The sequence below is a fragment of the Anabrus simplex genome, chromosome X, assembly GCF_040414725.1.
Source record: "Anabrus simplex isolate iqAnaSimp1 chromosome X, ASM4041472v1, whole genome shotgun sequence".
In the NCBI taxonomy this organism is placed as follows: Eukaryota; Metazoa; Arthropoda; class Insecta; order Orthoptera; family Tettigoniidae; genus Anabrus; species Anabrus simplex.
Window position 1 is genome coordinate 161,282,319 of NC_090279.1, and position 12,779 is coordinate 161,295,097.

The 12,779-nt window shown below is 39.1% G+C and overlaps 1 protein-coding gene across 1 annotated transcript in view; it reads left to right on the forward strand.

Moving 5' to 3' along the window:
* The first annotated feature begins 11,664 nt into the window (after positions 1 to 11,664).
* Positions 11,665 to 12,779, forward strand: part of LOC136886318 (clavesin-2) — a 37,651-nt gene continuing 36,536 nt past the window's right edge. The window contains exon 1 of the mRNA XM_067159051.2: positions 11,665 to 11,772. The gene's annotated coding sequence lies outside the window, so the exon portion shown is untranslated. The remainder of the gene's footprint in view (positions 11,773 to 12,779) is intronic.

Below are 12,779 nucleotides of genomic sequence, written 5' to 3' on the forward strand. Positions count from 1 at the left end.
ACTTACTTGTACCAGGCTTCTCACTTTCATCTGTCCTATCCGACCTCCCTCGACCAACTGTTGTTCTTTTCCAACCCCGCCGGCATTAGAGCATTGCAAGCCTAGGGAGTCTTTCATTTTCATGCCCTTTGTGGCCCGTGTCTTCCTTTGGCCGATACCTTCATTTTTTGAACTGTTGGATCCCTTCCATTTTTTCTCTCTGATTAGTGTTAAATAGAGGATGGTTGCCTAATTGTACTTCCTCTTAAAACAGTAATCACCTGTCATCCATTCTCATCAAATGTCCCACAAAATTCAACCTTCTTTTCTGTAATACACTTGAAATTTCTTCTACTGTCTTGTACATCTCCTGCCTTGATCTATGCACCCATATTTCACCCTGTTTTTTGGTAACCCATGTATCTCTCAGGATCTTTGTTCCCTCCTTTTCCAATTGAATACAAGCATAAACGGTAGTGAAGTTGTTGTCATTCATTATTAATTCTTATCATCACTGAAAGTAGTGGAAGACGACAAACAAGTGATAGGTCAAGTCATAAACTGAAAGATAAGAATATCAATTAATCACAACTGATGTGTATATATTGTTTTTTTTTTTTTTTGCTAGTGGCTTTACGTCACACCGACACAGATAGGTTTCATGGCAACGATGGGAGAGGAAAAGGAAAGGCCTACGAGATGGAAGGAATCGGCCGTGGCCTTAATTAAGGTACAGCCCCAGCATTTGCCTGGTATCAAAAATGGGAAACCACGAAAAACCATCTTCAGGGCTGCCGACAGTGGGATTTGAACCCACTATCTTCTGGATGTGAGCTCACAGCTGCATGCCCCTAACTGCACAGCTATCTTGCCCAGTGAGCTGCATTTAGTGCTGTCATCCAGTTGGCAGATTCCTTAACAGTTATTTACCTAGTCTGTTTGTAAATGATCTCAAAGAAGTTGGTAATTTATCAAATTTTTCCCTTGCAAAATTAATCCAATCCCTAACTCCTCTTCCTATAAATGAATATGTCCCCCACTTTGCCCTTTTGAATTTCAACTTTATCTTCATACACTTGTTATTCTAGGATAACATCCAAATAAACAATGGTTTATTTTCAACTCATGCATTTCTTGCAATCCTAGCAGAGAAATAGCTTAAAAATCACAGTGAATAGCATAGGTGGTCATGTTAAGCAAGATATAATGACACTGGTGATTGAAGAGTTCATGGTTTTTGTTAACCAAGTGTTTGTTTTATGTGAGTCTGTGTTAATTAGGTTTTACTGTACATTCCTGTTTTCATTTAGATAGACTCTCTCTTTGTCAGTCCCAATTCTTCTATGTCATTGTTTTCTCAGCCACTGATGAGCGCATTTCTTCTTCCTAGACCGACCGGGCGAGTTGGCCGTGCGGTCAGGGGCACGCGGCTGTGAGCTTGCATCCGGGAGATAGTGGGTTCGAACCCCACTGTTGACAGCCTGTGGTTTCTCATTTTCACAACAGGCAGATGCTGGGGCTATACCTTAATTAAGGTCACAGTTGCTTCCTTCTCACTTCTAGCCCTTTCCTCTCCCATCGTCACCATAAGACTTGTCTGTCTCGATGCAACATAAACAAAAATTCTTTTAAAAGATCTTCTTCCCAGCTTCAGGAGGGTAAGCATCAACAATCAATGATGGGCCCTCTTGATGGTTGCACATATGTCTAGAAATTATTTCCGTTTTAAAAGATTCATGTTTTTGTAATGCTCAACGGTCCAAGTACTGTTCCAATGTATTCTAAATCAATAAGGCATAGATGTACTGTCCAGAAATACCACTTCTAAGATATGCATAGACGTCTTTTTTCTGAAGTGTCCATACCACTTTCCAATCAAGAGTGATGACCTTGAGGTTAGAGGCAGAGGTCTCTGTTGTGGAAGTCCTTCTCAAAGAGGGCCATGGACTGAGAGAGCAACCAGTCATTCACACTCTTCTCAACCTTGGTGTGTTTGCTCTTCAGACATTTCTTGAGCTGTCAAACAGATTGAGACATGCACTTCAAAGTGAAAGTTATTCATGGGAGCACTTGTTTCCTTACACACTTAACGACAGATCATGTAATGAAACACCGTAAAATAACACCAACAACAAACCATAGTGAACAATCATTTGATATACTAGTATTAATTTAACCTCAAACAGCTGGGAAGAGTAGCTGGCCAGTTGTTTTGTGTTTAAGATTGCAGAATTGAATCTCACTCTCAGCGTAGTCAGTTGGCATTTAAGCGTTCTTACCTAAGCCTGGAGATCTGCTTGCACCTGAAAGAACCTTTAACTTTCATCATCATCATCATCATCATCTCCTGGGCAAAGAAGAATTTCCTGGCTTGACAACCTTAAAACCTGGTTCAACAAAACATCTGCAGAACTGTTCCGAATTGCAATGGATAAAGCCAGAATAGCCATGTTGATCGCCAACGTCCGAGGCGGACAGGCACGCTAAGAAGAAGATCATCATCTTCATCATCAGAGAGTTTGAGAGAAGGCTAAACCTACTAATGAAAGCTCTTGGCCTGTAAATTTGCAGAATGTCTTTAATAGCATAAAAATTCTTGCCATATATTTTTAAATTATTAAAGAAAAAAGTAGCATTCTTAATGTTCTTGGGGGACATTTCATAAAAGGTTTGACTGATTTGCCACATGCTTATTGCCAAACAATTATTTATTTATAACTGTACTTTTCCTTCTTGACCCTTCTTCAAAATACACACTTACATAAACATATGCTGGCAAAGCCACAAAAAATCAAATTTGCTGATTTTTGCAAGAAATCGGTAACGGCGACTACCACTCTGTAGATGGTGACGGTTCAAATATTACTGAACTACCAGCCAGAATTTTAGCACATGATTTTACGTTGATTGAAATTTATAGCAAAATGTTCACTTATGTAAAAGATGTCATCATTTTCTTGAAAGTTGCCATTCTTAACTAATGTGAAAGTTATTGGGCTTACAGTACACCCAGTAGTTCAAAACCATACACTAGCTTCAACAGATTAATACTGAAGATGAAGGTAGCTGTTCCAATTTCCTACATAATTCTTGAATTTCTTGGAACTAATGGTTTACATCCATGTATTCTTATTCTAAAAAAAAAAAAAAAAACAACCGAACTGTAATTTGTAGTTCCCTCATATCTTCCTTGATTTCCGTAATCCATCTAATGTTGCTCTTACTGTAGCATAATTTTCCTATAATTCTAGAATGAGCCAATAAGCACTCACCCACATGTATATTCAACCATGAATGTCCACACTACTAACTACTGTCTATTTACAAAGTCTCTGTCCTCCTCACAGCAGGTAGTCCAGCTCGCTGGTATTACCTGAGATAGGTGATAATACTGATTGACAGCTCGCCTTTCTTTCACTTTCACTCACAAAGCCAGTCACCCCACGCAACAACTGCATGTACTGTAGATACACACAGGGCTACTGACCACCACAATACATTACTGTTCCATGGTTCTACTCCAGATAAAGTCCACCACTCTCATCTAAAACACAGTCAACTACTCAACTGCATGCACATAACAGCAGCGTTCGGCTCCATGGCTAAATGGTTAGCATGCTGGCCTTGGATCACGGGTTCGATTCCCGGCAGGGTCAGGAAATTTAACCTTAATTGGTTAATTTTGCTGGCACGGGGGCTGGGTGTATGTGTCGTCTTCATCATCATTTCATCCTCATCACGACGTGCAGGTCGCCTACGGAAGTCAAATCAAAAGACCTGCATCTGGCGAGCCGAACATGTCCTCGGACACTCCCGGCACTAAAAGCCATACGCAATTTCATTCCATAACAGCAACAACTAAACAGTGCTAACCGGCAATACTACTCAACAACAACAACAACAATTAACACTCCTCCAACTCTACTCACATCAACTGTTCAGCACACTGACTTCATGACTGTCTACAGTGCTTCTTAGTGCACACACAGCACTCCCAAGAAGTACACAGACAGTACTCTGCTCAGTAGATGACGATACTCTGACTCTGGTCGGACACTGACCACTAGTACCATCACTCTCTGTGCATCGGTACACATACAGCATTCCAGTCAGTGCTGGTTCAGTACACAATGATAATCTGATGCTGGCAGGACACTGGCGGCAGCCAGCACTACTGCCAACCCAGTCCAATCGCTTCACTCGATGCAAGATGAAGATCTCCTGAAGTGCCGTGGAAAGCTCAAACTGGGCACTCAAAGGCAATATGTCACCTACAGTCGGAGTATGGTGAAGTCCGCCATCCAACTGGGTGAGTGTAGCTCATCTGCCTTGATCAGTTATTCCATTGTCCGGCTCCATGGCTAAATGGTTAGCGTGCTGGCCTTTGGTCACAGGGGTCCCGGGTTTGATTCCCGACAGGGTCGGAAATTTTAACCACAATTGGTTAATTTCGCTGGCACGGGGGCTGGGTGTACGTGTCGTCTCCATCATCATTTCATCCTCATCATGACGTGCAGGTCGCCTACGGGAGTCAAATCAAAAGACCTGCACCTGGCGAGCCAAACTTGTCCTTGGACATTCCCGGCACTAAAAGCCATACGCCATTTCATTTTTTTTTCCAGTTATTCCATTGACATCTGGGTATATGGAATCCATCTGGCTCAACACATGAGTTTTGAAAAACTTTTGTGGTGTAACAAAGAAGAACATTCTTTCCACTGATGACTCAAGGCATCTAAGCAGTTAAGAGAGTTCCAAAGAAGGTTGCCTGTAGTGTAATTTACAACCACAGCATACCTTAAGCTGTAATCCAGATGGTGCTAAATGAGTGACAATACTAGGATGACCAAACGGCCTGAATAGACCTCTCAGTCAAAGAAACAGGAAAAATATAAATAGGACTGAATTTAATAATTCTGATCCTCCAAGTGTCACCTTAGGTCAAACTTCCTCTTTGAAGCAAGAGTTCAGTAGTCGTAACCTTTATGCTTTGTCATTCCGGTGAAGTTTCACAAGTTCAATGGAGACTGATGATGTGAAACAAGAAGTCCACTGTCATCATGATTAACAGTTATGCAAGTGTCTGTCTTCCTCACCTTGGGAGATGAATCAACATTACTTAGCTGGCTCACACTATCTGCTGGAGCATGTGAATCTCCAGCAAGATGCTGCTTCCTTTAGAAACTATATACATCAGTCATTAGAGCTAGTACATGTGCTCAGAATGATGGTTGGTGTTTGAATGTACCAAATCCCCGCTAGGGTGATTATGGTGAAGACTCAAAAACAGTAACCCACAAACAGAAGGAAAAAAATGCAATCAATCTCACCATCATCACTGAAAACCATCTCAGTTGCCTGGTTGTGGCTCAAGAGCCTTTTTCATTTCTGCTACTCAAGATATAATAATGGGAAGGAACAAACAAGTGACACATTAAATCATGCACATTGAGACAGGAACATCATGAAAAAGAACACATAATAGGATAAACACAATGTGGAAAGAGAGCAACAGAAAAACAGACATAACAAAGACAAGGACAATTTTCACATCTTCAAATACTTTTTCTTCTTCCTCCACTTTTCCCCCACCTGTGGGGGTTGTGGGTGCGAACTGTGTCGCACTTGGCCCTTCCTGACACCAATGGTATATGGAGGGATGTAATCGCTATTGCATGTTTCTGTGGTGGTTGGTAGTGCAGTGTGTTGTTTGAATATGAAGAGGAGTGTGTTGGGATAAACACAAACACAAAGTCAAATAATCCCTCTAAGATGAATAGGTATATCAATAATAATAATAATAATAATAATAATAATAATAATAATAATAATAATAATAATAATAATAATAATAATCTATATATATAAAATAAGAGTTTTGTCTGTACATTGCTCAGAATTTGAAAAGAATGGTATTTCTGTACCAGTCATGTCCACAGTAACAAGGAAATTCAATTTTTACTTTTCTGTCTGTCTGTCTGTCTGTCTGTCTGTCTGTATGTACACGCATCACGAGAAAACAGTTTAAGGGAATTTAATGAAAATTGGTGTGTAAAGTGGGGGGATGACCCACTACAATCTAGGCTATAAATTATTTTGTTCACGCTGACTGAAATGTAGTTTAAGGGAAAGCCTGAAATATAATTCTCAAATATTTATATTATTACTGGTTCTATCGATAAATACTAAATAACTGAAGTTATATAAAATTGAATTTCCGATCATTTATGTCTTATACATTTTTACCGTACTGGCTATGATAACAAAGAGATTAATGAATTTGTATTTTTGTTGCTAAATCCATATCAACGCCAAGCCACGAGAAAATGGGTGAACATAATTTAATAAAAATCGGTATATAGAGTTGGGGAATAAGAAAATACAGTGCAGTCTAAGCTATAAACAATTTTATTCACCGTGGATGAAACTGTAGTTTAGGGGAAGGCATCAAATATTTAATTTTTAAGTACCTATGCTATTGGTCCTATCGAAAAGTACTACATAACAAAAGTTAGAGAGAATACAATTTTATTCAGTTTTACCGTACCGACTATGATAAGAGTGGTATTGCAGAGTCGAAAGAAAAATAAATGTGAAGACCTTCAATATCGAAAGCTCTTAAAATTGATCAACAATAACATTATATTGACCATTGTTTGTTGTGATGTTCTTTGTCTCTTATGCTGTCACTGAAATCCGATAGATGGGATTACTGTTGCGTACCGAGTATAACAGCCTGACTGAATATTGGCAGGAAATATCTGGGGAGTTAGAAAATTTTCTTCTTTAGCATGCCATTCCTCTGGTTTATACATTTTCTGATACTGCTGGTACGTAACACACTGGTTCATCAGAATATTCCAGCTGTTCGAACCCTACTCTGACGTGCTGTTTTGAATGAGCAGTGTGCACATTTAAGGTAAAGGCCCAAGTAGTAGTAGTAGTAGTAGTAGTAGTAGTAGTAGTCGTAGTAGTATGACCTGGTCTAGAATTACAATTTAGGCCTATTCCAAATTATAGCACCACAATTCACTAAATAACTTACAATTCAACCCTGAAAAGAGCTGTTTCTTAAGAAAAGCTTTTTCCTCTTCACTTTTATTAAATTCTACATTCATTTTATTCCAAATTAACAGTGAAGAGGGGGTTCCTCCTCTGGCTTGGAGGAAGAATTTGCCTCCAAGTCAGATAGTTCTTTCTGCTGCCAGTGTAGTGAATTGAGATTTTCCGATTCATCGGGTACTCCTAGGAAACAGATTAGCAAAAGAACATAGTTTTTGGCCTGGGACTCTCCACTATTCGACCCCACTGCTGCTGAAAAAAGACAAAGAGATTTCACGAATCATGGCTGTCTGCGGCTTCGTTATTCCAGCTCTGGAACTTTGAACTGTTAGATCAGCAGCATAGTACTGTTCGTTAAAAGTGAGAAAATGTGTGGTTTTTCATTTGATTGATTATTTCATATGAAAGTACTGTTTAAAATCATGCCATTCCTACTGGCATCATTGTAATGACCAATGTTCATTTCAGTTGGGGAAAACTACTAAGAAAGTCTTGCTGAGGATGTAAAAAGGCAGGTGGATTGTGATTGATAGTAGGCAAGCGGGCCTACCATTATAATGAAAATTTCCTAACCCAGTCTTCATATGAGAAGAGACATTTGGTGACATCTAGGGTAACGTTAAAAGCTATGCAGTTTAATACAGTCTTGCTCACAACGTGTACACTACCTAACCTAGCATGCTGTATACAATGTAGAATTCCATAGCGAAGCATGGGTACATCAACTAATAATAATAATAATAATAATAATAATAATAATAATAATAATAATAATAATAACAACAACTTTTTTTATTCGTTTTAACCCCTTAGGATCTAGAGTGACTTGTTCAGCACGTCTTCCTCCTTCCCAATACCTCTTTGTTCTATCCCTCCTATTTCTCTCTGCTTCTGAGATTTGGATCTTGATCTTATTATCAGTCCATTTGTGACTTTCAATGAGCTTTTTGTAAACATATCTATCCTGTACAGTTGTTAGTGGATATTTATCTATATGCCATTAGCCTTCCAGTCCTCCCTAACTTCCTCCATCCAGTTATTTCCCATTAAGCATGTTGCATTCTACATCTTCTTTGCTAACCCGTTGTCATCCTTCCTCATCAAATGTCCCAAGAAACTCAACCTTCTTTTCTGTAATACACTTGATATTGGTTCTACTTTCTCGTATATCTCCTGCCTTTATCTATGCACCCATATTTCATCCTCTTTAAAGTTTTAGGTATTGTAAAAGTGGAAATTTTCTTGATAAGAATCAAAACTGTTCAAAGTTGACAATACGGACAAAAAAAAGACTTACAGGGTGGGGCAGAGTGGGCTCCCTGATTTGATAGGTTAACTGTATAAAAACCGTACAAGATTATTACAAAAGCTTTTTATTTCTGAAATCTACATACAATGCCATTTCTTTTCATTTGGTTCTAAAAATGATATCGTCCAGGTGACGACCTTGACGAGCGACGCACATATTCAGCCGTTCAATAAAATTTTCAAAAACTCTGCGCAGCATATCTGGCGTTATTCCACCGATGACATCAGCAATTGCTTCCTTAAGGGCTTCCACAGTCCTTGGTCGAACTTTATAAACCTCAGATTTGAGGTAACCCCAAAGAAAATAATCGCATGGGCTTAAATAGGGGGATCGAGGGGGCCATGAAACATCCCCTCGTAATGAGATCACGTGGCCGGGAAACTGTTCTTGCAGAAGTTGGCGAGAGCGACGGGCGGTATGAGCCGTGGCACCATCCTGTTGAAACAAAAAGGCTTCCATTTCCTTACCATACTCTTCCATTTTGGGGAAGAAAACGTTCTCCAACATCTCACAATAGCGCACAGCGTTCACAGTAACGGTTGCATCTTCCGATTCAAAAAAGTAGGGGCCAATAATGCCTATGGAGGATACAGCACACCACACAGTCACTTTTGGTGAATGAAGAGGTCTTTGGTGAAGATTGCGTGGGTTTTCAGCTGCCCAGTAACGAAAATTTTGCTTATTTACTGTGCCCGAGAGGAGAAAATGGGCCCCATCACTAGACCACAGAATAGCACCGGGTTGTAAAGAAGCTAACATTGCATTGCAAGCATATGTACGTTTAACAAAGTCTTCTGGCCTCAATTCTTGAACAACCATCATCTTATAGGGGTGTAAATGAAGATCACAGTGTAAAATTCGCCTTACCGTTCTAGGCGATATTCCAAGAGCAGCAGCATGTTTCCGCGCAGAGCGCGATGGGGATTGTTCAATAGACGCTCTCACCGCCATGATGTTCTCAGGTGTCCTCACACTTCTTGGTTGTCTGACTGGTTTTCTAGGAAGTGCAGATCCTGTCGCCCGTGCACTTGTAATCCATTTCCTTATGGTTTTAGCATCAGGAACACTGTCATGAGGATTCAAACCAAACCGCCTACGAAATGCCCTCTGCGTCGCCACCACACTATCGTTATTTTTAAAAAACGTTTCGACTACAAAACCACGATGCTCGCCAGTCCACGGCATGGTGACTACTAAAATTGTGTCTTTCCCCCCACCAAATGCTACTACTCCCACTCCGCTTACTCACGTGCACGCTCTTCAGTGATTTATTGAAACTAGGGAGTCCACTCTGCCCCACCCTGTACATTATAAATGTAACATAAAACTAATTTTATAGTTTAACACAGGCTATCTATTGCATAATATAAATATAATAATGTCATTTGCTTTATGTCCCACTAACTACTTTTACGTTTTTCGGAGAATACATCACTAACAGGTTTTTTTTTGGCAAGTTGCTTTACGTTGCACCGACATAGATAGGTCTTACGGCAACGATGGGACAGGAAAGGGCGAGGAGTGGGAAGGAAGCGGCCGTGGCCTTAATTAAGGTACAGCCTCAGCATTTGCCTGGTGTGAAAATGGAAAACCATGGAAAACCATCTTTGGGGCTGCCTACAGTGGGGTTCGAACCTACTATCTCCCCAATACTGGATACTGGTCACGCTTAAGCGACTGCAGCCATCGAGCTCGGTAACAGTGTTAGTTATTCAGCTTGGGAAACATACAACAGCTTACCCTATCGAATTAGAAAACTTAAGAAACTTGGAGTTTTCAAAAGGAAAGCATGTGAGTACTTATTGGAGCAGTACTTTAAAGGCTGTTATAATATTTATGTTATACAATAGACTGTGGAGGGAGTATATGTTAAACTATAAAATTAGTTTTAAGTTACACACAGTGTAAGTCATTTTTGCCCGTATTGTCAACTTTGAAGAGTTATGATTCCTATCAAGAAAAATTTCCACTTTTACAATACTTAAACGTTTATTCTTTAAACTTTAGAGAGGAACATGTTTCATCCCTCTTTGCATTCCCCTCAACCCCTTCAAACCTCCCCCTACTTGCCCGCTACTCCCAACAAACAACAAACAACACTCAGTACACCACAGATCCATACAAAGGCAAGCCAAGGAAAGAATTGACTGACGAGAAAGTAAGTACTCAAATGTGCTTCATAGTTATATTATTCTTTTTTACACTTGAGCAACTATTTCCTCAAACAAATTTTTTTTGTTCTATTTCTTTTTTTTTTTTTTTTTTTTTTTTTGCTAGGGGCTTTACGTCGCACCGACACAGATAGGTCTTATGGCGACGATGTGATAGGAAAGGCCTAGGAGTTGGAAGGAAGCGGCCGTGGCCTTAATTAAGGTACAGCCCCAGCATTTGCCTGGTGTGAAAATGGGAAACCACGGAAAACCATTTTCAGGGCTGCCGATAGTGGGATTCGAACCTACTATCTCCCGGATGCAAGCTCACAGCCGCGCGCCTCTACGCGCACGGCCAACTCGCCCGGTGTGTTCTATTTCTATATTACCATTATTACATGAGATATTCTCATAACCAACCCCGGCAATTCATCTTTCAACAGAGTTACATCATAAGAAAAGTTTTCCTACATAAAGAGGTCCAATGCTACACCCAACAGAACATCCTTTATCATATAGAGTAGGAACAAAACCAAGATTGTACATCAATTAATCTTTCACCGTTTTACTACTAACTAAGAAACATAAGACTTTTTCATAGTTTGCTCAATGACAAGCTTACAAGTAAAGAATTTTAATTATATGTTACAAAAGTGGTTCAATGAAACACAAAGAAAAAATACTTAAATAGATTATAATACACTGTAATTTTTATTGAGGACATAAGTGTTAATATTTTGAGATATGCTTGTATCTTTACCTTGTAAGTATATTGTGAGGCTGAAGATGTCCCCATGAGGGACAAAACATGTTCCTCTAATTTTATTTTAAAGAATAAACTTTTAAGTATTGCAAAGGTGGAACATTTTCTAGATAAAAATCAAAACTGTTATTTTTATGTGTTGTAAATATTACCACTGTATAGCTCAATTATCACTGTGAAGCAGATTTTGCAAAGGAAAGTCCCTTCCTTGAGCATTTCGCTCACCAGGACTTTCAGAAAGGAAAAAAAACAATAGCAGGTAAACACTTTTGCCCTCTATGTATCCTGACCTCAACTTCACTCAATCTTGTCGTCAGTACAGTGTTGTGAAAGGCAATTAGCACTAGTGAGACATGTCCACACTTACCTCTCTCTCCAGATGAGGTCCTGGACTTCCTCATCCCACGTAGAGGAGAGAAGGTCATTTCTCTGCTAGCTCCTTGGGCTTGGCTCTGTCTGGCAGTCAGTGAGCAGAGTGCAGGCACTGAGGACAACACAGAGCAGTCACTGTAAGTACAGCTACACTTAGGGAGACTTACATCAGAGAGATTTGTAACATAAACCGAGAATTGACTGTATCTCAGAGAGAGAAAAAGAAACTACAGGCCTATTCAGCTTCACACACCTTCTTATGAGTTGTTCAGTTGCAAAACTTATTTCCATATGAAGAGAATTTTTAGGAACCACAAAAAACAATTTGTTGAAGAATAGAGTTGATGTTTGATTATTTTTTTTAATAAAGTGGTAAAATAGTTTATTCATCAAACCACAAAATGTCATAAAATGTCACTTTTAAAACTCATTTTAATTACTCCTAAGAGAAAAATTACACTGTTCCACCTTTCAAAACAGTTTTAAAATAATAATAATAATAATAATAATAATAATAATAATAATAATAATAATAATAATAATAATAATAATAATAATAATAATAATAATAATAATAATAATAATAATTTTTGTTCAACTGCGTACTTGAGAAGGTAATATAGGAGTGCTGAAAGACGTTAAAAGAAAGAAACCTTTACAAACCCGTAAGGAAAGAAAAATGGAGTGGAAATAGATTGCTTAGCATTCGCTGATGATATAGCACTTATGGCAGAAAATTTCGAAAGTGCAACAGAGCAGCTCAATGTGTTGGAGGAAGTAGCAGAATAAACAGGTTTACAAATTTCCTTTCAAAAGACAGAAGTAATGTCAAATATCAAAGATGATACGGCACAACTAGACACCAAATATGGAACGATAAACTGTGTTAGTAAATTTAAATACCTTGGGGAATGGATTCAGCAAAATGGACTTAACAAAGAGGCAATAGCAGCAAGAATCAAGAAAATGGAAGTCACTTTCCAAACCACCTGCAACATTTACAACAAAAAGTGCTTTTCCCTGAACACAAAAATTCGTCACTACAACACTGTCATCAAACCAGTATCACTGTATGCATCTGAATGCTTTATCCTGTCCGAGAAATGTTTGCTTGTGGATTTAGAGAGGAAAGAAAGAAAGATCC